Here is a 25,159-nt window from a genome sequence, read left to right as displayed (position 1 = left end):
CCAATCTGAGTGCTTTTTATTTATTTTCGTTGCCTAATTCAATAGCTAGAACCTCTGCTAAGATATTGAATAGAAATGGTGAGAGCTACAACATTGGCTTGTTCTAGTCTTTCACCATTTAGTATGATATTAACTGGGTCTTTCCCAAGTACACTTTATCTAGTTGAGGACATTCCCTTGCATTCCTAATTTGTTGAGTGTTTTTATCGTAAAAGGTTGTTGAATTTTGTCAATATGTTTTTATGTCTTTTGAGATATTTATCGCTTTTTTCCTTTATTCTATCATATGGTGTATTTCATTGATACTAAATCTTGCATTCCTGGGATAAATCTCACTTGGTCATGGTGTATAAGCCTTTCTATATGTTGCTGGATCCAGTTTGCTAGTATTTTGTTTGGTATTTTATGCCTATGTTCATGAGATATTGGTCTGTAGTTTTTTATTTTTTTATTTTTTACTTGTGATATCTTTGGTTTTGGTATTAGGGTAATATTGACCTCATAGAATAAATGTGGAAATATTCCTTGCTCTTCTGTTTCATGGAAGAGTTTGTGAAGGGTAGATGTTTATTGTTCTTTAAATGTTTATTTGAATTCACTAGTGAAGCTATCTGAGCCTAGACTTTTCTTTGTGAGTTGGTTTTTGATTACTAATTTAATGTCTTTACTTGTTATAGTTCTATTCAGATTTTCAATCAGTTTTGGTATTTTTGTCTTTCTAAGGATTTGAAGTTATCCAATTTGCATATATGCAGTTGTTTCTTTAGAATCCTTTATATATCTATACAGTCAGTAGTAATATCCCCTCTTTCATTCCTGATTTTAGTAATTTGAGTTTTGTTTATTTTTTGCTTCATCAGTCTAGCTAATGGTTTGTCAATTTTGTTGATCTTTTCAAAGAATGTAAAATAGCCTTTCAAGAAAGGAAGCATCAAATTAGTAATTAGAAGGCAACTACATAATACCCATATAATGCCTCATTGGCAGAGTGTTCTTAGTCACATGTTTCTTAACATCTTGGAGGCTCAGTTGGCTCATTTATAAAGTGGGGTAATGAGGTTTGCCTCATAGATTTTTCTCTAAGATTAGATGAAATAACATGTAAAATCTCTAGCATAATACCAATTCATGGTAGACTTTCAAGAAATACTCTATCCTTTTCTCCTGCACTATTATACTGACCCCAGTTTTACTGCATTGCTCTTTGGTTGCCAGGTCTAATTTAATAAAGTAAGCATTAGAAATGACTTATTTTTTAAAGTCTGAAAGTATATTTTTTTCTGCGCCATCTGCTACCATAGAACCAAGATGATATTCATTTTCATAAGACTTAGGAACTCATACCAATTTCTGAATGTAATCAGGTGAAACAATGATAGTTTAATATTAATCATAAATGATTCTAAAAGCACAACTGAGATCCTATGTAATAAATGATCATGTGCCATATTATTTTCATCTTTTTTTCATCTCAGTAGTTATTTCATTTTTCTATCAAGTATCCACAGAGATAATTTCTCTCCTCTTGTAGGGGAGTACCATCTCTAAGAAAGCTAACTTTTTTGAGAGACAATTATGACCTTTTGCTAAACTTTTATGAACTTTATGATAACTTAGTACTATCATAAAAGTTATCAAAACTCTTTTCAAATTGCGATAATACAATTTATTTAGGTAAAGAAAGATCTCTCTGCTTGCTAATAATTTTGGGAAATAAGAACACTTTTCTTAGAAACTTTGAGTCAGCTCCTCTTTGGAAATAGGAATTGAATGTTATTGTCACATGCATGAACTTGGCACTTGACTCATATGTTTTCCATTCTTCTGTAATGAGGAAGATTTGATGGTACCTCACTTCACATGGGTCTGGGTCTGGCTGGCTGTTGTGATATGTGTCTCCATGAGCTTCATCACTGGCTTTACCCTATGGATGACCTTCATAGCCGGAATAATTGAATTGCAGAGTAGGGTTATGGTTAGGTTGTAATAGGATCTCTGTGGCCCAGCCTGACACAAGTAGATTACATGTCATGATTCTAACACTGATGACAGGAAAGCATTTCATTTCTCAAGGTCCATGTCAGTAGAGCTTCCAGGAGCAAGTTCTCATCTCATTAGGTCTCCAACTCCAACCAGAAGTCTGTTCCTGTGGAACAGACAATGAAGACTCCTGAATGGATGAGAAGAATTTATTCTTAAGAGACCTGCCTTAGCTAGTTCATGTACTTTACTAGCAATGTGATCTTGGGCAAATTATTCAACTTCTCTGAGTTTCAGTTTCTATATGTATAACATGTGGATGGTGATAACAGGATGATTGTGAAGTTTTAATAACATAATGCATGTAAAGTACTTAACACAGTACTCAGTTAATTGCAAGGAATCTTTGTCAGAATAACTTCTCTTCTGTGACACACCTAGGTGTTGCAACAGGCTCATTAAAGTTTTCTCAGACTATGTTTAAAATTTTGGATTTTGAACTAATTTGACTTTAAACCTGGTTAAATTTTTTAAAGATTTGTATAGGCTATATTACTACTGGTAACGAACTATGCTCATTTACCCTTTCCTGTAATTTCAACTAGCTGTGCCATTGCCGGTCTCTTATTTTGATTTCTGCCCAACCTATGCTGTGCAAACTTAGATATTGTCATCAGCTCTTGTAATCTTTCTGTGTCCCAGCTAGTGTTTCCTATTTGTCTGGGATGGATCAGGCTTCCAACTCAGTTAGGCCAAATGGTATCTTGCTAGGAAAAGTAGACTCTGTTGGCTGGCACGTTGTTGTGATGGCAGTAGATGAAGAGACTCTTGCATTATAACAGGCAGGAGATATATATCTGCTTAGTTGATATTACCAAAGTATGTATATAGACCCATAGGCTCTTGTAAGTGGAAGATACCTAAAAGATTGTCCAATCCCATTCATTAATAATGACAGCAGACATTTATTGACTTTTCATTGCATGCCTGGCACAGTGATAAATGTTACCTGCATCGTTTCATTTAATCCTCACAACCCCTAGAAGTATCCTATTATTATCTTCATTTTTATAAATGAGGAACATACTTGGAAAGCTTAACTTGGCTAAGTTTACATAGCTAAGAATCGATAGATCCAGGTTTCAAATCCAAGTCTGATTCCAGAACTGCATTCCTCAATATAGTATGCAGTGCCTCTCCTGCACTGCAAGTATCCCTTCTAGAGTATTCCTGAAAGATTATTTGGTATTCTGCTTGAATATCTTTAAGGATGGTCGGTTTACTATTGTCTTGAGGCACCTCGTTCCATTATTTGACAAATTTAGTGGTGAGTGGGAAAGATGTTAAGCTAAAATCCGATTCTTTGTAATAACAAAATCACAGACTGTTGGAGTAGGACGAACTGAAAGATTGTCTCATTCATTCCCTTCATTTTACAGATGAGAAATTTCAACATAATGAATGCAGGTGAACAAGATCTCACAGGACTTCCAGAAATTTTGTCCTCTGGAGACTGACGAATAACTCTGTTCTATACTCTTCAGATCAGCACTTTTAATATTTAAGATAGCTTTTATGATTCCTCTGAATTTTACCTGTATGCCAAACATCCCCAGTTTTTCATTCCTTCCTTGTATAAATGATTTGAAGGGTTTTCATCATTCTGGAGACTCTTGGAACCTACTCTTATTTCCTCCCTTAAAATGGAGCACACAGAACTGGAACTCATATTTTAGAGATCATTTGTGCAGCCCAGAGTACAATGAAATGATGCCTTCCTTTAATCCATTCATTAGACTTTGATTAGTGTAGATTAAGATTATCGTAGACTTTTTTTTTCAGCAGCTATGTCATCAAATTGTGGCCAAATCAAAGGAACCATTTTTGAGACAAGAGGCATTTCTGAAATTGTAGTTCTGAACCACTGATTCAAGAATTATTTTCTCAGCTCTGAATCTGTACATGCTGGTTTCATCAGTAATCTGTTTGCTTAGAAATTAATTTACCGGAAAAATGAGATGGCATTTGTAATTGTATATTAGACCTATTTTTTATATCTATATATCTACATATTATTGGTTAATTTATAAGCACCAACATTTCCCACATTGGCTGGCAAATCTTATTTAGATGGACTAGTTTATAGACTGCTGACTTCAAGTGGAACTGTGATACTAATCCTTATCTGAAGCCTGTGTGATGAAAGGCTTTCTTTCCCAATCAAAACTAATGATACTGCTGAGTTAAATAGAAATGGCCTAACCGGAAACCAAGAGTATGTTGCCTCCTCCGTGCTGTTCTCTTTTTCATCCCTCTGGGAGGTAAGGAGAGGGCAAAGTTGCAGGAGTCAGAGCAGCTGTCCTGCAGCTGACCTGAACGATATTGTCAAAGGAAAAAGAAATTGCAGAATAAAGAGAGGACCACTTTTGATTGTAATTTAGACTTCTTTACTAGTCCTTGGATGATTCAGGACAGACTTTTAAAGGAGAAATCTCAAAGAATAGGAAGGAAGCACTAAGGATTGAATCTCTGTTTTACTGCACTTTCGATGATATCAGAATTATTTTGTTACATTAATGCTTTAAGATGCAAATGCTTATTCATTGTAGTATATAGAAGGACTCTCATTTGCGAACACTTAAGTTTTTGCCTTTGAAAAACCTCAGTGGTCTATGGCCATGCTACCCTGAACAAGCCTGATCTCATCTGAGAAGCTAAACAGGGTCGGGCCTGGTTAGTACTTGGATGAGAGATCATCTAGGAAGACCAGGTGCTGTAGGCATAAAAAATAAAAAAAATAAGGGATTGTAAGCTGACAAGGTCTTTGCAATCTGTGAGGTCAACCCAGGGTTGCCTTGCCTAAGAAAAAAGAAAAAGAAAAAGAAAAACCTCAGCTCCCTAGACTACACTCTCTACCTCAATTTCCTTACCTATAAAATGAGGATAAAAGTACAGCAAATGCTCCCTAGCTTCCCTGTCACCTTATACAGAAAGTCCTCTGTGTCTTCAATTAACTTTTCTAGTAGTTTAAACTATGCTTAGGACCTCATATATAAATTGTATAAATTGTGGTTTCATGTATATATGGGTTTTATTTCTCCTATTAAATTTTAATCTTCTTGAGGTCAGGGGCTAGTTGAGTTTCATCTTTTTTTAGCCTTTATAATTCCTGGTGTAGTGCTTATATATTCAGTACATGTAAATATTATAATAAATTTATCAACCTTCTTTAAATTATAATTTTTATCTCATCTTTTTCTGATAGAACAGAATTTAGGCATATGAAGCAGTATGAACAAGAAATAAGTAGAAAAAAGGAAAAGAGAGATCGGGTGTACTTGACATAAGAGAAGAGCCAAGTTGGTAAGCACATGAGGAATGGAAAATTATGTGAATGGTTTAAAATTTAAGCAGGAAAACATCAATGACTATTTCGAGAAGTCTGAGGAAGAGGGCTAAGTGACATTACTCTTAGCAGTAAGTAAAAATGGACTTGATTAGGCATGGTCATGGTGGTGGAGAGCAGCAAAATTAGAAGGGGTAGGCAGTGAGAAGTCAGTTATCAAGGTAAGAAGGCATTCAGGTCATGGCTTTTCTTATCTTTTGAGTACTCTGAGGATGGAGGAATCTAAAGAAAACAAGTGCTTTGGAATCAAACAGCCTGGTTCTGTCACTTACTAGCTATTAGCTGTATGAACTTGGACAGATTACTTTTGTTTAGCTTCAGCTTCCCCTACTGTAAAATAAGTTTTATAGTATACACTGCAGAGGATTGTAGTAAAGACCAGGAGAGGAAGTGTGTTTCTGTATAATGGTATAAACATTCAATAAACATCAGTTGTTTCTGATTGTGTCTTTGTGAAGTTTATTTACAGTGGGAAAGCAAAAGGATGTTATAAAGTAGGCGGGTGTGACCAGAGGTACTATGCAAAAGAGCTGGGTGATATGGAAGAGAATGAAGTTGGGGAAGAATTAGGTGGAATTATTTTATTACTCGTAGTAGTAGTAGTAGTAGTAGTAATAGTAGTAGTAGTAGTAGTAGTAGTAGCAGTAGTAGTAGTAATGTATGTTTAGCACTTAATTTATAAAATGTTTTCCAGTACAGTGTGTCATTTTGCCCACACTTTAGGTCAATCCACCTAAAACATCCTCTGGAGATCTGATTGATTTTGGCATGTTTATGAAAGAGCTGTTGTTTAGTCAGAGTTAATGATTGTCAAAACTGTCACCTTCTCCCCTCCTCCATCTTCATTTCTCTAATCTATTTGGTAGAAAGGGGCTTGATCTTAGTCAATTTACTTACCAGAGGATGTGACAAACATATTCACATTCTCTTGATCCCATTTTTGTCACCCACACACAGCCTTCACTCTTTTGAGCAGCACTTAAATGGAGCAATGTTTCAGAGTTTATGTGTGAAGTATTTAGTCTTTGAGGTTTGGATTAAAAACTTCAATAAAACTGGAAGAAAGTAATCAGGAGCATAAATAAGCAGGTAGAAGAAATTTGTTAAATCTGTTTTGGAAAAGGACTCAAGTCATTATTTTGAAAACTAGTAAATTAAGGGAAAGAATCAAACGCTTTTCCTGTCTCTCCTTTGGGAATTGAACCACTGAATAACCAAAGAATAGAGAGTTTCTTCTTAAAGAAATATCTTAAGTAATAAATGATGAAATAGAATATCACCTTATGTAAGATGGGAGTAAAAATGTTAGTTTCAAATATCGGTGAGTCACATTCATTAGAGAGTCAGTTTGCAGATATCATAAAGAGAAAAGTTTAATAAATACTGAGCAGCACTTTTAATTAAATCTCTAAAAATCCATCACATAAGGTTTAAAATTTTTAAATCAGATTATCACAGTTTTGGCCTTTGCTTGGAATTTTATATTTTAGGATTTTTAGAGTCAGATTTTATAGAAGCACATAGCTTCATGTTTACTACAGAAATGAAAAACGAAAACCAAAAATATGTTTGTTACAAGAAAGTAACATTTTCTTGTCGAACGCTATATGTAATTTCATAAGCAAACCCTATATGTATGTCACTTTTGTAGCAAGAGTTTGGAGATTATAGAATTTATCTTGAGTCCGAGTTTTTCTTAGACAAATGAACTTCCTGTTTTTCAAATTTTGGGGGAGAAAAAATCTGGGGAAAATAGTTTTAAAGTAATAAATCAGCCTCAAGTTCACTGTTTCATAATCAGGGTGAGAATGAGGAACAAGAGAATGTATAGGTTTTTGGAAGCCATCTGAGAATCCAAAAACTGCCTTTAACATGGCTGATTCCAATGTGGCTGGAGGAACCTCTTCCTAGTCATATCCAGAAAAACTGGGAAGCTTGTCATTAGCTCTTACTGTGATGCAGACAGGACTTTGAACAACCCATTTATTCACTTCATGTATATGTTGTGGTATATAGAAGTATTTCAAACTCTCACAAAAAAAGAAAAAAGAAATTTGGGAGATGAGATTAACGTCTGACATGTACTACATGGAGAGACATAATTTCTATTAAGTGTTGATCTTTTACTTAACACAGAGCTAGACAGATAGTGTAGGATTGTTGTTTGAAAAGATAGATTTTTTTTCCTCTCTCTTTCCACAGCAGAGACCAAAAGTATTAGATAATCTCTGGGTTAGAATGTACATAAAGATCATCCAGCTCAAGTCTTTATCTCTCTGTGAATCACCTTTACATTGTCTCTACCAAGTGGTCATCATCCTGAGCTTGAAATGTGTGTCAGTAATGGACATTTTGCCTTCACCAGAGACAGCCCATGCCATTTGTAGGTTGATCTAGTTGTTATAAAAGTCTTCCTTATTTAATGCTCTGGTCAGCTACCCTGTGCCCTCCCTCTATGGAGAAATCAACTCTCTTCTAATTCAGACAGAGGACAGAAATCACCATGTCCTCCTGAATTATCTGCCCCTGCTCTAGGCTAAACATCTTCTTTCAACTGTTTCTTTGTTACTTTGTTGCACTTTCCACACCATGTATTGTGGTCATAATTTTGAAGCTGTATTTTCACACATCTCTGAGTTGTGAGCTTCTCGAGGGCATGGACCATATCTTATATTTGAATGGTCTTGATATGTAACAAAGATTTGAATGGAAGAAACATGGTCTTAAATCTCTTCACTGTCTCATCTACTTTTGTTCGGATATTCTCTGATTTATCTTTCATTAAACAAATATTTACTAAATGCCTTCTATGCCATTAGACACTGTGCCAGCATTTAGGAAACTAACAATGAAAGAGACAGGCATAGTCCCTGACTTCATGGAACTTAAAATCTAGTGTGAGATATAGACAAGGGAATGGGCAGTACAAAACAAGGAGGTAAGGGTGCAATACAGGAGGGACATAGTACACGGTTTCCAACCGAGGCTTTTGGGAGCAGAGAAGGCTTTTGTTCCATATTGTTAAAACAGGAGGAATGTTCTAGGTGTGGTCTAAACAGGCCTGATGATCATATTCTTCATCTGGATGTATGTCCGTTATTGCACCTTCAAGTGATATTAATCCTTTGATGCTACTATATATTGTCATTCGTTCATTCAATAAATTTTTAATGAATACCTACCATGCACAAAGATCTATGCTAGGAACTGGGGCTAAACCAGTGACTAGGGGGTAGATTTACTGTGAGGCTAATGAAGCATAAGTTTCAAGGCTCCTCACCTGCAGAAGTCTCTTCCAAGGCCCCATAGCTAATTTTGCATTCTTATTCTTTAAGAAGGTCTTGCAATTTGTAAATTTTTCAAGTCCACCCAAACCTGTATCTACCTCTGGCTAGTATTCCATGGTGTAAATGTACCATAGTGTGTTTAACCATACATCTGTTGAAGGACATCAAGGCTGATTTCAGTTTGGGGCAATTATAAATAAAGCTGCTATGAACATTCATATACAGTTTTCATATGAACATAAGTTTTCATTTTTCTGGGATAGATGCCCAGGAGTGCAGTTGCTAGGTGATGTGGTAGTTCTATGCTTAGTTTTTTAAAAAGAAATTGTCAAACTGTTTTCTAGAGTCCCTGTACTATTTTACATTCTCATCAGCAACATATGAGTGATCCTGTCCATCCACATCCTTGCTAGAATTTGGTGTTGTCACTATATTTTAGCTATTTGGATAGGTATGTAGTGATATCTTATTGTGGTTTTGGTTTTCATTTTCCTAATGGCTATTGATATTGAACATGTTTTTATGTGCTTACTTATGTACTTATGGCCATCTTTATATCCACGTTAGTTAAATGTCTGTTCACGTCATTGTCCATTATCTAATAGGGTTACTTGTTCTTTTTTATTTACTGTTGAGTTTCGAGAGTTCTTTATATATTCTAGATATATGTCCTTTTTAAAATATGTGGTTTGCAAATACTTTCTCATAGTCAGTAATCTCGTCTTTTTATATTTACATAGGCTTTCATAGAGCAGAAGTTTTTAAATTTGGCAAAGTTCAATTTATTAATATTTCCTTTTATGGATAATGCTTTTCATGTCATATGTAAGAACTCTTTGCCTAGCCCTCGGTCCCAAAGATTTTTCTCCTGTGCTTCTATCTAAAGTTTTTATAATTTTGCTTTTACTTTTAAGTCCATGATCTATTTTGAGTTAACTTTTATATAAGGAGTGAAAATCTGGTTGAGGTTACCTTTTTCTTTAACCTATAGATATTCATTGCTCCAACACCACTTGTTGAAAATAATATGCTTTCTCCATTTAATTGATTTTGAAACTTTGTCAAAAATCAGATTAGCCTATTTATGTGTTCCTATTTCTAGGTTCTAGTATATATATAAACATATACATGGATCTACATCCCCCACTAATACCACACTTTTGATTACAGTAGCTATATAGTAAGCCTTAATATGTGGTAGTATGATTCTGCCCACATTTTTACTCTATTCCGGGGTAGTTCTAGCTATTCTAGGACCTGTGCCTTTCCATATAACTTTTAGAGTAAATTTTCCTGCATCTACGAATATCCTTGCTGAGATTTTGGTAGGAATTGCAATCAACCTGTGAATCAATAGAGGGAGAATTGACATCTTTACTAGATTATTTTCCAATCCACGAACACAGTATATCTCTACATCTATTTAGGTTTTTGATTTCTTTTATCAGCATTTTGTAACTTTTAGCATATATGTCCTGCACATGTTTTGTTCAGTATGCTTTTTCTTTAGAGCAATTGTAAGTGGTATTGTATTTTTAATTTTAGTTTTTGTATTTTAATTTTGGTATTGTTTTTAAATTTGGTTTCTGTGTTTTTAATTTTTTTTAGTATATAGAAAATCAACTTAATATTTGTGTGTTGATCTTCTATCTGTGATTTTGATAAACTCACTTATTGGTTCTAATAGTATTTCTGTACTTTCACTGGCATTCTCTTCATACACATAGCATCTACAGTTTTATTTCTATCTTCTAATCTATATGCCTTTTTTTTCAACTTCCAGTACTATGTTGAATCCTTGCCATATTTCTATCTTAGGGAAAAAAATTCAGTCTTTCACCATTAAGTATGATGTTAACTGTAGGATTTTTGTAGATATTTTTTGCTAAGTTGAGGCGAGTCCCCTCAATTCCAAATTGCTGAGATTTTTTTTTCTTGAATGAGTATTGGATTTTGTCAAATATCTTTTCTGCATCAATTGATATGATCATATGATGTTTCTTTTTCAGCATGTTGATTATGGTGAGTTACATTGATTGATTTTTGAATGTTGAATCAGCCTTTCATATAAAAATCCCACTTGGCCATGGCATATAATTCTTTTTATATATTGTTGGATTTAATTTGTTAATATTTTGATGAGGAGTTTTGCATCTAAGTTCACAAGCAATATTGGTCTTTAGTTTTCTTTTTCTGTATTCTTTTTTCTGGTTTTCGTATCAAGCTAATAGTGCTCTCATGAAGTGAGTTGAATAGTGTCACCTCCTCTTTCTATTTTCTGAAAGAGATTTGGTAAAGTTGACATTAATTGTTTTTTAAATGTTTGGTAGAATTCTCCATTGAATCCAGCGGAGCCTAGAGATTTCTTTTTCAGGAACCTTAAATTACAAATTGAATCTTTCTGTTGGTTATAAAGCTATTCAGATTGTCTATTTCATCTTGGTTGAGGATAGTAGTGTGTAATTTGAGAAGAATTGTCCCATTCTTGTTGTCAAATTTATGATTATAAAGTTATTCTTAGCATTACCTCATCTTTTTAATCGCTATAAGATTTAGTGATATAGTCTGTTTCTTGATGCTGGTAATTTGTGTCTTCTCTCTTTACTTGTGTATATTTTGCTATAGTTTTGTCAATTTAATAGCTTTTTTCCAAAGAATGAGTTTTATTAATTTTTAATTTCATCTTCCTATTTCCATTTTCATTGACTTCTTCTCATTTTTATTTCTTTCCTTCTTCCCCTAGGTTTATTCTGCTCTTTTTTTCCCCCATGTTTCCTAATTTATAGCATTTTTGTGCTATAAATTTACCTCTCAGCACTACTTTTGCTGCATCCCAGATATTTTTGCTACGTTGTCTTCATTTTCACTCAGTTCTATGCGTTTTTTATTTCCTTTGCTATGTCCTGTTTTAGTCATGCATTATGTAGAAGTGTGTTTTCTAACTGCCATGTGCTTAGAGATTTCCTGTTGTCTATTATCGATTTCTAGGTTAATTCCACTATGATCAGATAACATACTGTATGATTTTAATTCCTTTAAATTTGTTGAGGTTTATTTTACAGGCCAGGATATGGTCAGTTGCATGGGCACTTGAAAAAATCTGTATTCTGCTGTTGTTAAATAGAAAGTTCTATATATAGAAATTAGATTCTGTTGGTTGTATTTTTCTGATCTTCTATGTCATTGTTAATTTTCTCTCTTGCAGTTATATCAGCTGCTGAAGGTGGGGTATTTTAAGTCCCTAAGTATAATCCTGGATTTTTCTATTTCTATATTTAGTTCTATCAGGGTTTTTTTCATGTGTTTTGAGATTTTATTGTTTGCTGTACAGTCATGCATCGCTTAACAATGGAAATATATTCTGAGAAATGCATCATTAGGCAATTTCATTGTTGTGTGAACATCGTAGAGTGCATTTACATATCTAAATGGTATAGCCTACTATACACCTAAGCTAGGCAGGATAGCCTATTGCTTCTAGGTGATAAACCTGTACAACATGTTACTGTACTAAATACTGTAAGCAATTGTAACACAATGGTAAGTATTTGTGTATCGAAACATATCTAAACATAGAAAAGCTACAGTAAAAATACAGTATAAAAGATTTTAAAAAAGGTACACCTGTATAGGGCATTTACTAGGAATGGAGCTTGCAGGGCTGGAAGCTGCTTTGGGTGAGTCAGTGAGTGAGTGGTGAGTGAATGTGAAGGCCTAGGACATGACTATGCACTACTATAGACTTTATAAACACTGTCCCACAAGTCCTCCCCCTGCTTCCTTCCAACAGGGTCAGAAATAGAACACCGAAGCTGTCAATGCTGCTCCATGAACAGGGATGTGGGCTGGATTGATTGGAAATATCAAGGAGAAACTGGCTGGGTAAGGCTTAGATCATTATAATAGTGACTTGTCAGGAGGGAGTAAAAGGTGGCCTGAGGATCAGTAGGAATAAGAAATCAAGACGGAGTGGTAAAGGAGCATAGAGGATTGTTATGGCAATGTGGTTTTGGCTATTATATGTTGGAGCAGTGGTCACATTAAGGAACTTTGTGATATTTATTTTTTTAAAAAATAGGATGTTTAACATGGAGAGGGTATAGAAATGAAGACTCAATATTTTGACTTTGGAAATTTGTTTTTGGTTCCATTGACCCTATCTGACACAAAGGCCTATCTCTAGCATTGAGTTGATAGAAATAAAATTTATCTATGCTTTACATAATTACAACCTGAAAATATTTTCAAAGTACAGGGACAGGCTGGCTCCACACTACCACAGAAAGCAAAGTAGCAGTTGCACTGAATACTTGTCAAGGTAGCTCCTGTGGATCTGTGCCCTTGTATAGAATTGCAGGTCCCTAACAAAGAATTTACAGCAGTGTACTCTGAAGACCATAAAGCTAGATACGGAAGGGCTACAGTGTCCTTTGAATATGTAGCACTTGGGCACAGGTTCCTCTGTGCTGAAACAGATCAGTGGCTGACTGATTGAAATGTCATCTGTGCACTCAAAATTGAGATCCTGTGAGTAAGAGGGAACCTTGCCAAGCACCACAGATATTGATCCCATCAAAGAGAAAAAGATTCCTCCTGAACCACATATCCATTTCTTATAGGAAATTCAGCTCCATTATATAATCTTATGGGACCACCATTGTATAGCTGTATATGGTCCATGGTTGACCAAAACATCATTATGCGGTGCATGACTATACACACATTTAGAATTGTTAAGTCTTCCTGGTGGATTGATCATTTATCATTATGTAATATCCCTCTTAGTTTGTAGTAATTTTCTTTGCTCTGAAGTCTACTTTATCTGATATTAATATAGTCAGTTTTGCTTTTTCTGTTAAAAAAGTAATGTTTGTATGGTATATCTTTTTCAATCATTTTACTTTCACCTTACCTATGTTGTTGAATCTGAAGTGAGTTTCTTGTGAAGAATATATAGTTGGAATTGGTAGTTACAAAATAGTTATGGGGATGTAAAGTATAGTATAGGGAATATAGTGAGTAATGTTGTAATAAATACATGTGGTGTCAGATGGGTACTAGATTGATCAGAGTGATCATTTTGTAAGTTATATAAATGTCTAATCGCTATATCGTACACCTGAAACTAATATATCATATGCCAACTGTAATTAAAAATTAAAAAAAATAAAAAGATATGTATAGTTGGGTCATGTATTTTTATCTACTTTGTAAATCTCTGTCTTTTGATTATTATATTTAGGCCATTTACATTTAAGACAATATGTATATTGACGGTGCTTAAGTTCGCCATTTTATTATTCATTTTATCTTTTTGTTTTCTGTGATTCTCATTCTTCTGTTTCTCTTTTCTTGCATTCCCATGAGTCACTTGAACAGTTTTAGCTTGATTTACTTATAGTGTCTTTGAGTACATCTCTATATAATTTTTGTAATGATTGCTCTGAGGATTACAGTATACATATGTGACTTATAACAGTCTACTGGTAACATTTTACTATTTTGAGTGAAGTTTGGAAACTTCACTTATATTTAGGTCTCTTTACCTTCCCCACATTTAAGTATTGTCTTGAATATCGGATGATGTTAATGATTTTTGTTTAAATCATCAAATAAGTTTTACACAACTCATGAGAAAAAGGATAGTCTGTTGTGCTACTTATCTGTCTGCTCTTTCCATTGTACCTTTTTTCCTCCTGATGTTTCAGGGTTCCTTATTTTATCATTTGTTTTGTGTTTGAAGAACAACTTTTGGTTAGTCTTCCAGAGTAGATCTGCTAGCAATAAATTAATCAGTTTTTTGTTATCTGAGAATATTTATTTCCTATTCACTCTTGAAGGGTCGTTTCACCAGATATAGAATCCATGGTTGACATTTGTTTGCCTTCAGAATTTGAAAAATACTGTGACACGTTATATTGGCCTCCATGGTTTCAGAAGGGAAATCCTTGGCCTTTTGAATTGGTGTTCTCCTATAGCTAAAGTGTCATTTATTTTTGTCTGCTTTCAAGATATTTATTCAGTCCTGAGTTTTCAAAAATTTAATTACCATGTGTCCTGGCATGGATTTATTTTGAGTTTGTCCTGTTTGGAGTTTGCTCAGCTTCCTGGATGTATGTCTTTTGCCAAATTTTGGAAATTTTAACCATTGTTTCTTCAAATATTCTTTCATCTCCACATTCTTTTAACTCTCTTCATGCAAGACTCCAATCATGCAAGTATTGAATCTTTTGTTATTGTCCTGTAGGTACCTGAGGCTTTGTTCATATTTTTTCAGTCTATGTTTTCTCTGTTGTTCAGACTGGATGAATTCTACTATTCTGTCCTCAAGTTCACTAATCCTATCCCTTGTCATCTCCATTATATTATTGAGCCTTCCAGCAATCTTTTTTTTTGTCATTATATTTTTTATTTCTATAGTTTCTACTTGTTTTTTTTCTAACAATTCCTATTTCTATTTTTCATTTGTTTCAAGGGAATTCATAATTGATTATTTGAAACATTTTTATGATGGCTGCTTTAAAATCTTGTCATATATTCCCAATGTCTGATTTGTCCCAGTGTTGGCCTCAATTGATTGTATTTTCTCTTTCAGGTTGTTATTTTCTTGTTTCTTGGTATGATGGATGATTTTTGACTTTATTATGGATGTGTATCTATCACATTAGGAGACTCTGGGTCCTATTTAAATTTTTTATTTTAGTAGACAGCGCTTTATTTAGGTTTAGTATGTGAGTCTTGGCCTACTTTTGTGGGTAGTAGTTAGAATGGCAGTTTGATTTTTGTAGACTTTCTGGTATTGTTTTTGTTTGCTTGGTTTATGTGGTACTGCTGAGGTTCCTACTGGTCTCTGCTGGTGATGCCTGACAGGGCAGAAAGGGTTTGCCCAGACCTGCCACTAGATGTCTCTAATAAAGGAAGGGCACAGTGGGATTCTCCACTAGTGTCCCCCACCTGACACTGGCCCATTGTCTCTGGGCAGGGGAGGAGAGTATTGGGTCTGTGAGATACAGAACCTTCCTGGAATTGAGTGTTTCTTGTGACTTGAGTCCCATTTCTGGTTCCATCTTCACTACTAGTGTATTTGAGTGGAGGTGGAGAATTTGGGGACCATAGGGATAAAGAAGCTTTTCAGACCAGTCTGCCTGCTGTAGCTGGGTCTTTCATGTGCCCTGCCTGCCAACCTCAGTATCTCTGTATAGGCAAGGAGAGTCCCAGACCTGGTGAGGAATTAGAGTACCTATGCTGGCTACTTATTTCTGGCTAGGCTCTGGGAATATTATGATTTATAAGAAATGGGTATTTGTTCATTCATATGACTCAAATATATTTCCCATATATATTTGGTCTTAATCTATGGTTCCTGGATCATAGATCCTCAAACCCTTGGAATTTCCCAAGTGATAAGAGCAATGTGAACTTCTTTTGTTATGATATTTGGTCTCTTATCCTCAGTCCTATAACTGCTTCAGAGCCCTTAAAGTGAAATGGGTGTCTTGTTATTCATAACAAGCCTCTTTCCACCACAATTGCGTTTATGTTAATGAGGTAACTTTTGAAAAGCACCTAATGATCAGGGCTAGTTGCCAGCAGAACCAACCATGGTTAGAGCATTGGAACTTTCATTTCTACCCCTTGCTTTCTGGGGAGGGGAGAGGGGCTGGAGATTGAATCAATCACCAATAGCCAATGGTTCGATTAATTATGAGGCCTCCATAAAACTCAAAAGGAGAGGGTTCAGAGAGCTTCCAGGTTGGTGAACATATAGAGATTCAGGAAGAGTAGCATGTTCAGAGCAGGTATTGAAACTCTACATCCTTTCCTCCTACTATGTATCTCTTCCATCTGGCTGTTCCTGAGTTATATCCTTTTATAGTAAACCTGTAATTCAGTAAGTAAAACGTTTATCTGAGTTCTGTGAGTTGCTGTAGCAAATTAATAGAATTTAAGGAATAGGTCATTGGAATATCTGATTTATAGAGCTGGTTGGTCAAAAGCACCGATGGTAAACCTGGACTTGCAACTGACATCTGAAGTAAGGAAGAGTAGTCTTGTAAGACTGAACCCTTAACTTGTGGAATCTGATGTTTTCTCCAGGTAGATAGTGTCAGAATTAAGTTGAATTCTTGGATACCCTGCTGGTGTTGGAGAATTGTTGGTGTGCAAATAACTCCCTAACCCACACATTGGAATTGAATCAACAACTCTTTTAGGCCCAACTGATCCTCTGTACTGGTAATACTGGACTTACTTAATGTTGTCAGAGGAGCTCCTGTTAGATTCTGGAGAAGAATGAGTCTACCTAGGCTGACCTTTCTTGTGAGGGTGGAGGATCTGGAGACTCCGGGTCAGAGCAGCCTTTCTCTATTGCGTTTATAGTTGTGCTTAGCTGGTATGAGAAGAGAAAAAACATCATTCTGCCCAGATCAGAAGTCCTCCTTCTTCTTTAATAATTTGTTCTACACAACTTGCTTAGAATTGAGATTAAATGTACTTTACCTTGCAAACATGACTTTCTTCTTTTTGAAAATCAAGACTACATTTGCCTTTCTCCAGACTTCTGTCCCTCTCACATTATTCACAATTCTGTCTAGACAGCGGTTTGGAAATCTTAGCCCAAGGTCTTTCCAGTATCCTGGAATGTGATTATTCTGGGACAAGTGCTTCTTAATCTCGTGTCTGTTTTCAGTTCCTTTCTGCTAATGTTTGTTGTACCCTTACTTGTTTCTAAACAGAGGATACATGGAAATAAAGTAAGGATTGGGCTTTTTTTCTTTCTTTTTGTCACCTAACATATTTCTTCTTATTGCAGATGGCAATTTGAAGTCCCCTTTTGATATCCTCGAATATATGTCTTTCTAAGGCTCAGGTTATTCTGAACCTTGATTTATTGTTTTGCAGGCACATGTCGCTCTCTTGTAGTTATCATCATTGGTTATGTCTCCCTTGTTACATTGGTACAGTGATGTATATCAACCTGAGAGTCACAGACTTGTGTTTCTCACCTCTATCTCTTTCTGGATGTGTGACGAATGGAAGCTCAGGGGTTAAATAACCAATCCCATAAAATGTAAATACTACTACTACTGCTAATAGGACCAACTTCACAGGGCTGTTATGAGGATTGAGTGAGATAGTAAACATTAAGCATGTAGCAAAGTTCCTGACACAGTAAGTACTCAATAAATGCTATTACGTTATTGTACATTTTTAAAATCTGGGATTATAGACAACTTTTTACAGCTATCTCTTTTGATACCTATCCTTTTTTCTTTTTCTTTTTGTTAATTTTATAATCAGAATTTCATTTTTGAGAGGCTCCCAGTCAGCTTATGTAAATTCAAGTTCTCGGAGAAGGAGATTGCATATCTTTTAAATTGAGAAATTTCATCTAACTTAATTGCGATTGGCATTCCTATGCTAGTGCTGGTGATGGTCCTCTTACTGTGTAGTAAATGCAAATATTTCACAGCTCTGTCTCCATGCAGTTGATGTGTAGGTGTTAAATTAGCCTTTCTGGTTAACCATCCATAAATACTTCAAAATGCATACCTCATGTGGGTACCCAGCTTGCTTCTACATGCTGCAAAAATTCTTGCTTGTTAGACATTTCACATTATTGTATGTCCTACCTGTATTTCTTACTGTGTTTTAAAATAAGTTTGTGGTTATGGTACATCAATATACTTCTCTGGTGAAAAAAATGAAGTTTATAAGACACTTGATTTGAACTCTGAACAAGAATCACATCTAATTTTATATTTTGTACAGTGCCCAACCCATTGTCATTCAGATGTTTATCACTAACAATTGTACCTAAAATGATGTAGCAATTGTATGAAGGTCAACAAATTGACATCATTATGAATGCATTCTAACTAACCTGTTTCTTCCAGTGTGTTTTTCCTCTGAGTTAAAGTTGGTAATCTTTTTAATCTTGGTGAATTCTTTAGGTTTCATGTTTGATACCTATAATTCTGGAACCTCCCAAAACTATCTTAATTAGGGGCATGTTGGAATGTGTTTGAAATTTTTCTACTGTAGTTCAGTTAGTTCTGGGCAGTATTATGTAATCTTAAAGATGTGAGTTTTCTCCAGGGATTCAATCTTTCCTGTTTCCCTCCACCTATTTTTTTTTTTAGCTCTCCACCTCCTCCCATGTGGAGAATAGGAATTCAAATTGTTGTTATTCTTTTGGAGATGTTCGGAACTAAGTTCTTGCTAACTCTAACCTTTGAGGGCCAGCATTGGCATTATGACCAAATTCTAACTTGGTTAATTTAGATTCCAGTATTAGGAATCTAACTGAAATGGCACAAGGTCTAGTGTTTTCTTTGTTGGTATCATGAAATGGTGCTGTGCAGAGGTTAGGTGGGTACTATGCTTTCTCAGTGATGTTTCATTGGTAAATTAATTCCTAGATGTGGTTTGTTTATATGCTTGTAGAATATTCTTGAGTCCTTTGGGGAAATAAAGGATTGATAAATGGTGGTTGGGGATGCTTTGTGTTCAATTACATAATTGTAACTTGCCAGCAGAAATATAGATTTAAAGGACTGATCCCTTGGACGTGAACTGCAGATGACCCCTCTCTGGGCTTTCATAGCCTACTGCTCTTCCCCTGTCTCTTCCTTTAGCCCAATCTATGACTTTGCTTTTTTTTAGAGAAACATATTCTTCTCTTTTGTGCAGGATTCTCCTGCTTAGACTACTTCCACATTGTACCATGTGTCTGGAATAATGTCTTCTCCTTTGTCTGCCAAACTCTTTCTTGGCTGTCAGCCTGAGAGAGCTAGAAATCTCATCTCCTTCATTAAACTGTACTGACCTGAGTGTCACAGAAGTGACATTTCCCTGAGGCATAGATCATGTAAACACTTCTTCTTGTCAGTTTATGTAGATGTTCAGTGTTTTTATACTGCTTTCTTGGTATCTTTGTGGGATAGTTGTATGTGTTGTCTGGCATCTTAGATTTTTAAATTTGCAATAGGGAGAAATCTTATCAGACTTACTGGATATTCAGTCTCACAAGTAAGTAGGCATTTAATAGCTTGCTCTCTGATGGCAATGGCATTGAAGGCAAAAATGAACAAAATTTCTCCGCAAAATTAAAAGTTTTTTTGCTGCTCGATGAACTTTGCAATAAAAAACTGAGCCAATAAATTTAGAAAATGAGACTCAAATCATTTAAATTCTTGGCTACACAGTATCTACTAGAGTGTTTTTAGAAGTTTTGTTTCTTTTCTCTATAAACTAGTTAGGTGACTCAAAGATTTTATTTCATTGCTTAGTAATCCTACTACATTACTTTGTAAGCAAAATAATGCTGTCTTTAAATTTATAAGCCACTGACTGGTGAAGTCTTAAATTTCTGTTGTTAAATTTTCCACGAATCCAATGGAACATGTGATAGACTTCTACCTCTAGGAATGCCATTATCTATTAACTACCTGAACAGTAACTTTTAGGACAGAGAGCCCTCCACAATCAGAATTTTGCCTTCATTTCCCCCTTTATGCCATGCCACAACCTATCTCTCTTCTAGCTCCACCAATACCAAACTAATCATAATTTTCCATTCTTACTGCCATATCTTTACATAAATAACGTTATCTCCTACTGAAGTGCCTTTCTTTTCTCTCTCTAACTTCTCATTCATCAGTCATATTCTTCCTGACTTACCTCAAATGTCTTCTATTTTGTGATTATTTTTTGACCTCGTGCCAGACAAAGATAGTTACTTCCATTTCTCCCATATTGCATCTTCTACACACCTCTAGTTTTAAACACTTCAGCATTGTATTTTCACCATTTGTGTCTGTGGTCTTACCCCCACCAATTCCATTGTGAGTTTCTTTAAGACAGGGAGTTTTTGTTTTCCCAGAGTCTTACAGAGTTATTGACACATACCATGTGCTCAGTACATGTTGGAATGAATGGATGGATGAATGAACGAACCAAGGGCAGGCATATCAATGGAATTAAAAACCATGACTCTGGGGACTTCTGCTTCTGGCTTGACAGACTAACTTGTATCAGACCAACTGTCCCTCAAGAAGAACTAGAAAATCTTGATACAATTACAAAATACTTGTCTGAAAGCATCAGAGAGCTACCAAAGCAACTAGGAGTCAAAATCCAAGAGAAGAGAGATGTATTGAGGTGAGCCCAACATTCTGTGCTACATTTTCCTTCAAAGCATTTGCCAATGTAAGTAATATGAGTAGTGAGACTGAAAAGCCAAACCAAAAGTAGTAACTAAGAGACAGAAGTCGAGCAGAGGTTTCAGAAGTCTGGCAAAGCCATAGAAACAAAATTTAGATTTCAGGGCTATCATTATAATCAGGACTTCAGGGTCCAAGATGCCAGAGAAAAAAATACAATGAATTTAGTCCAGCATTTTATGCTACTCTTTCCCTTGTATCATTTACTGATTTGTAAGTGGTACAGGTCAAAGATGTTGAGAAGTTAAGCAAAAAGTGACAGATACAAATCTGAGTACCTAAGCATAGCTTTCCGTAATTTCACAATGCTAGAGAGACATAAATTGGAGTTTAGAGCCTGCCAAAGAGGAGGGACCCTGGTTATTACCCCAGGTTTTCAGTTGGGATCCCTAAAGGGCTAAACTCTAGGAGTAAAGATGAACTAGAAAAATGCCATTCCTCACAAGACTAAAACACAGCTTTGAATCAGCTCAATCTCAGGTAGGATTAAGGTGATCTGTCCTTCATCATCTGGCAAAGCAAATCTTCTCTGAAGGAAGATAATATCATCCAAAGCTCCTCTAACTTTTAATATGCAGTGTCTGGCATTTAATCAAAAATGACTAGGCTTACCAGTATGAGTTTGCTAGGGCTACCATAACAAAATACCACAGACTGGATGGCTTAAACAACAAAAATTTATTGTCTCATGGTTTTGGGTGCTAGAAGTCAAAAATCAAGGTATTGGCAGGGTTTGTTTCCTTCTGAATACCATGAGGGAAGGATCTGTTCCAGGTCTCTGTCCTTGGCTTGTAATAATCATCTTCTCCCTATGTCTCTTTACATTGTTTTCCTTCTGTGTGTATCCATTTGTCCAAATTTCCCCCTTTTTATAAGGATACCAGTTATATTGGATTAGGGCCCACCCTAGTAAACTCACTTTAACTTCATTACTTCTATAAAGACCATGTTTCCAAATAAGGTCATATTCTGAGATAATAGGGGGTAAGACTTCAACATATGAATTTTTGGGGAGAATGCAATTCAACCTATAACACTGGATCATAGGGCTACAATTAAAAATAGACAGTAAAAGGGTCATGACATGTGGTTGAGACATTAGAGTTAGGAGCATCAGACTATCTGTGATTACTATGTTCATAATACTTGACGAGATGAAAAATTTCAGCAGAGAACTTAATTATGAATGAAAAAAAGGCAATTCTGGTACTGAATATTATAATAACTAAAAATAAATTTAATAGATGAATTTAACAGCAAATTCAGCTCAAGAGAAGATTGGTCAAGTGGAAGAAAGGTCAGTAGGAAATATTCTATTCAGACTGAAGGACCAAGAAGGGGAAAAAAAGATGGAAAATAAAAAAAAAACTTCAACAATTTATTGGCTTCACTTTAGTGTCCTTGTTGGGAAGCCATGAAAACATCAACTCGGCCTGTACAGTGAACAACAGATTGACAGACCTGGGTCAGAACTCCAGCTGTGTCTCTTAATCTCTTACTGACTATGTGATCTTGGATTAGTGGTTCTCTGAGCCACATTTCCTCATCTCTAAAAGGAGGACATAATACCTACCTGACAGGATTATTGTGGGAATTAAATGAGATAATACATGTGAAAGTGCTTTTTAAACTGCAAATCCACACACATCACAGCATTTGTTCTTTATTGTGTAGAGTATGCAGTAACTTGGGATATTTCTACTATTACAAGCAGAAATCTACAGATGTTTTTCTTCTAGAGTCAACATCTGTCTTAAAAACACTTCAGAATAAAAGCCTGTTCCATCTGTTGCTGTGTATAATTGATTAAAAGGAGTGTTTGCTGTGTTGTGAATTATCCTGTCAGGTCTCATTTTACCGTCTTTGTCAAAAGTTAAATCTGCTTCTTTAAGATTGTTGATATTTTCTGTTTTTTTCCCCTATTCCTAAAACATGTCATAGAAATTTACCTTGTTTGACTGAAAGAATTCTTAATCGTGTTTCACCTATCAACTGATATTTTTGTTTTTCTGCTGTTTTTTATCCCTTCACTTCTACAATGAAGTCATTCAATAAACATTTGTTGATATACTATGTGCCAGGCACTGTGCTAAGTGCTTATGATAAAGGATGAGTAATAGAGCTAGTAGGGAAGTTAGATAGCTAAATAATTTTGATACAATAAAATGAGTGTGATAGGGGAGGCATGTGAGCACAAAAGAGAGGTTACATCTGCCTGTGGTGCTACTGAGAAGGTGGCATTTGAGCTAAGTGTCTAATGATTACTCAAAAAATATCTTGTGGAGAAAGGGCAGATGCGCATTTCAGATAAAGCAAATGAGAATTGAAGGATTTGATGTATTCAGGGGTCAGATATAATTTGGCATGGCTAGAGTGTAGGATGTGAGAAAAGAGAAGGGGATGGAGTGACAGACTCAGCAGGAGAAGTTGAGGTCCTTAACTTGAGAAAGGGAAGAGGGATTTTAAGCAGAGGAGTTGTGCAGAACAGAGGGGAGAGGAAAGGTAGACAAATGCATTAAGATGCTAGTGCAATGGCTCAAGTGAGAAATGTTGGAGGCCTGTTGGAGGGCATTGGCAATGAACATGGAGAAAAGAGCCCAGATTTGAGAGGTGTCACAAAGGTAGTAGACAGAATACATCCATACCTCTTGGTATAGAGGTTTCTCGTCATAAATAAATGGATGATCCACATCTGTTTTTCTCTTCCTAATAAACTGCACATTTAGAATACCCCCATTGGGTGAGGGTTTAATGAAGGAACCAGAGCAAATACAGATCATATATGAACATATATCAACTAAGTAAAACTGAATACATCTGGGTGGAAATTGATGTGGATGTACTTAGGATTTGGTGAAGTGAATAACTGGATCTGAGTCAGTTTGGTCAGACTGGATATCCTTGGATGACTTTCCTGGCCTCTCTTCTCTCCTTAAATCTCCATCACATCACTTCAGCTCAATTTTCTCCTTTCACTGAGAAAAGAGAAAGCAATCAGTTGTGAACCTCTAAAATTTTCTATTCTCACACCTACTCATCTACTTGTATGTGTGCCTGTTTTTTCTACCTTCTCTCCTGTAACTATAGATAAACTGCCCATGCTTTTATCTAAAGCCAACCCCTTCACCTCTGCACTAGATTCCATCTCTTGTCTACGAAAGGGCATTGCTCCAGCAATTATTCCCTAGTTCTTCTCTTTCTCTCACGCCTCACAGACAACCCATTAACAATTCTATCAGCTAAACATTCTAAATATATCCAAACTACTTCACATCCTCTCCACTGCTACCACCGTGATATAAACCACCATTATCTCTGAACTAGATTATTTCAATAGCCTCCTAACTGGTATCTCAGCTTCCGCAAAGCAGCTGTAATGGTCCTTTTAAAACATAATTCAAATCTTCTCACTCTTCTGCTTCCATTGGCTTCTTATCTCAACAGTCCTTAACATAGCCTACACAAAGCTACCTCTTTGATCATATTTTCTACCACTCCCCCTTATTCTCAGTACCAGTTAAACATGCCAAGCATGTCTTGGGACCTTTGCACTTTCCGATCGCTCTGGAATGTCTCCCTCCCACCTCCACACATGCACACTATCTGGTTTGCTTCCTTGCTTCTTTTGGGTCTTTCTTCAAATCACAGGCCATCCTGTACACCTTTCTGTCCACTATCTTTGTTTGACGTGTTCTCCTGCTTGATTTTTCTTCAACTCTTTTCTACTACTTTACATAGTTTCCATTTATTTATTTGTTTATTCCCCTTAAAATGATAGTATTCTTTCAGGATTGGGGTTTTGTTTTGTTCACTGCTGTATCCGCAGTACCTAAATTTATTAGGTGCTTGGTAAATATTTCTGAATGGGAAAATAATGAATTAATCAGTTCATCCATCCTACAGATGAGTCTTGAGGGGGATTTTCAAAACATGAAGGAGTATGACTTGGTGGAAAAAAGGCCATGTCATTTACCAAGACAAGACGTAAGAATGAACTCCTGAAGTTTGAGAGACAGCAAGCACACTGTCTTACTACTATGAAATGACTGCTAAGATGTGAATGGAAGTAGTAGCCTTATCTTCTTGCTTTCTAAATTCTATCCAGTCTTCAAACCCTCAAATCGTACCTCTCTGGGTCCTCCTTTGACATTTTAGGTTTTACCTTTACAACTAGACTGTTAGTTACTTGGAGGAAAGGACTTTAGTTCACTCTTGTGTACAATACATGCTCAAAAAGTTTGCGTGCGCGCGCATGTGTGTGT

At 35.7% G+C, this 25,159-nt stretch overlaps 1 protein-coding gene and 1 pseudogene across 12 annotated transcripts in view; both read left to right on the top strand.

Moving 5' to 3' along the window:
- The window catches only part of EDA (ectodysplasin A), a 283,804-nt gene that overhangs the window by 47,074 nt on the left and 211,571 nt on the right, over positions 1 to 25,159 (top strand). The gene's annotated exons all lie outside the window — the stretch shown is intronic.
- LOC111746499 lies at positions 4,649 to 4,762 on the top strand (annotated as a pseudogene).

The sequence above is a fragment of the Pteropus vampyrus genome, unplaced genomic scaffold, assembly GCF_000151845.1.
Source record: "Pteropus vampyrus isolate Shadow unplaced genomic scaffold, Pvam_2.0 Scaffold191, whole genome shotgun sequence".
NCBI classification, from domain to species: Eukaryota; Metazoa; Chordata; class Mammalia; order Chiroptera; family Pteropodidae; genus Pteropus; species Pteropus vampyrus.
Note: the sequence above shows the minus strand (reverse complement) of the source record. Positions and strands in the feature narration are given on the sequence as shown.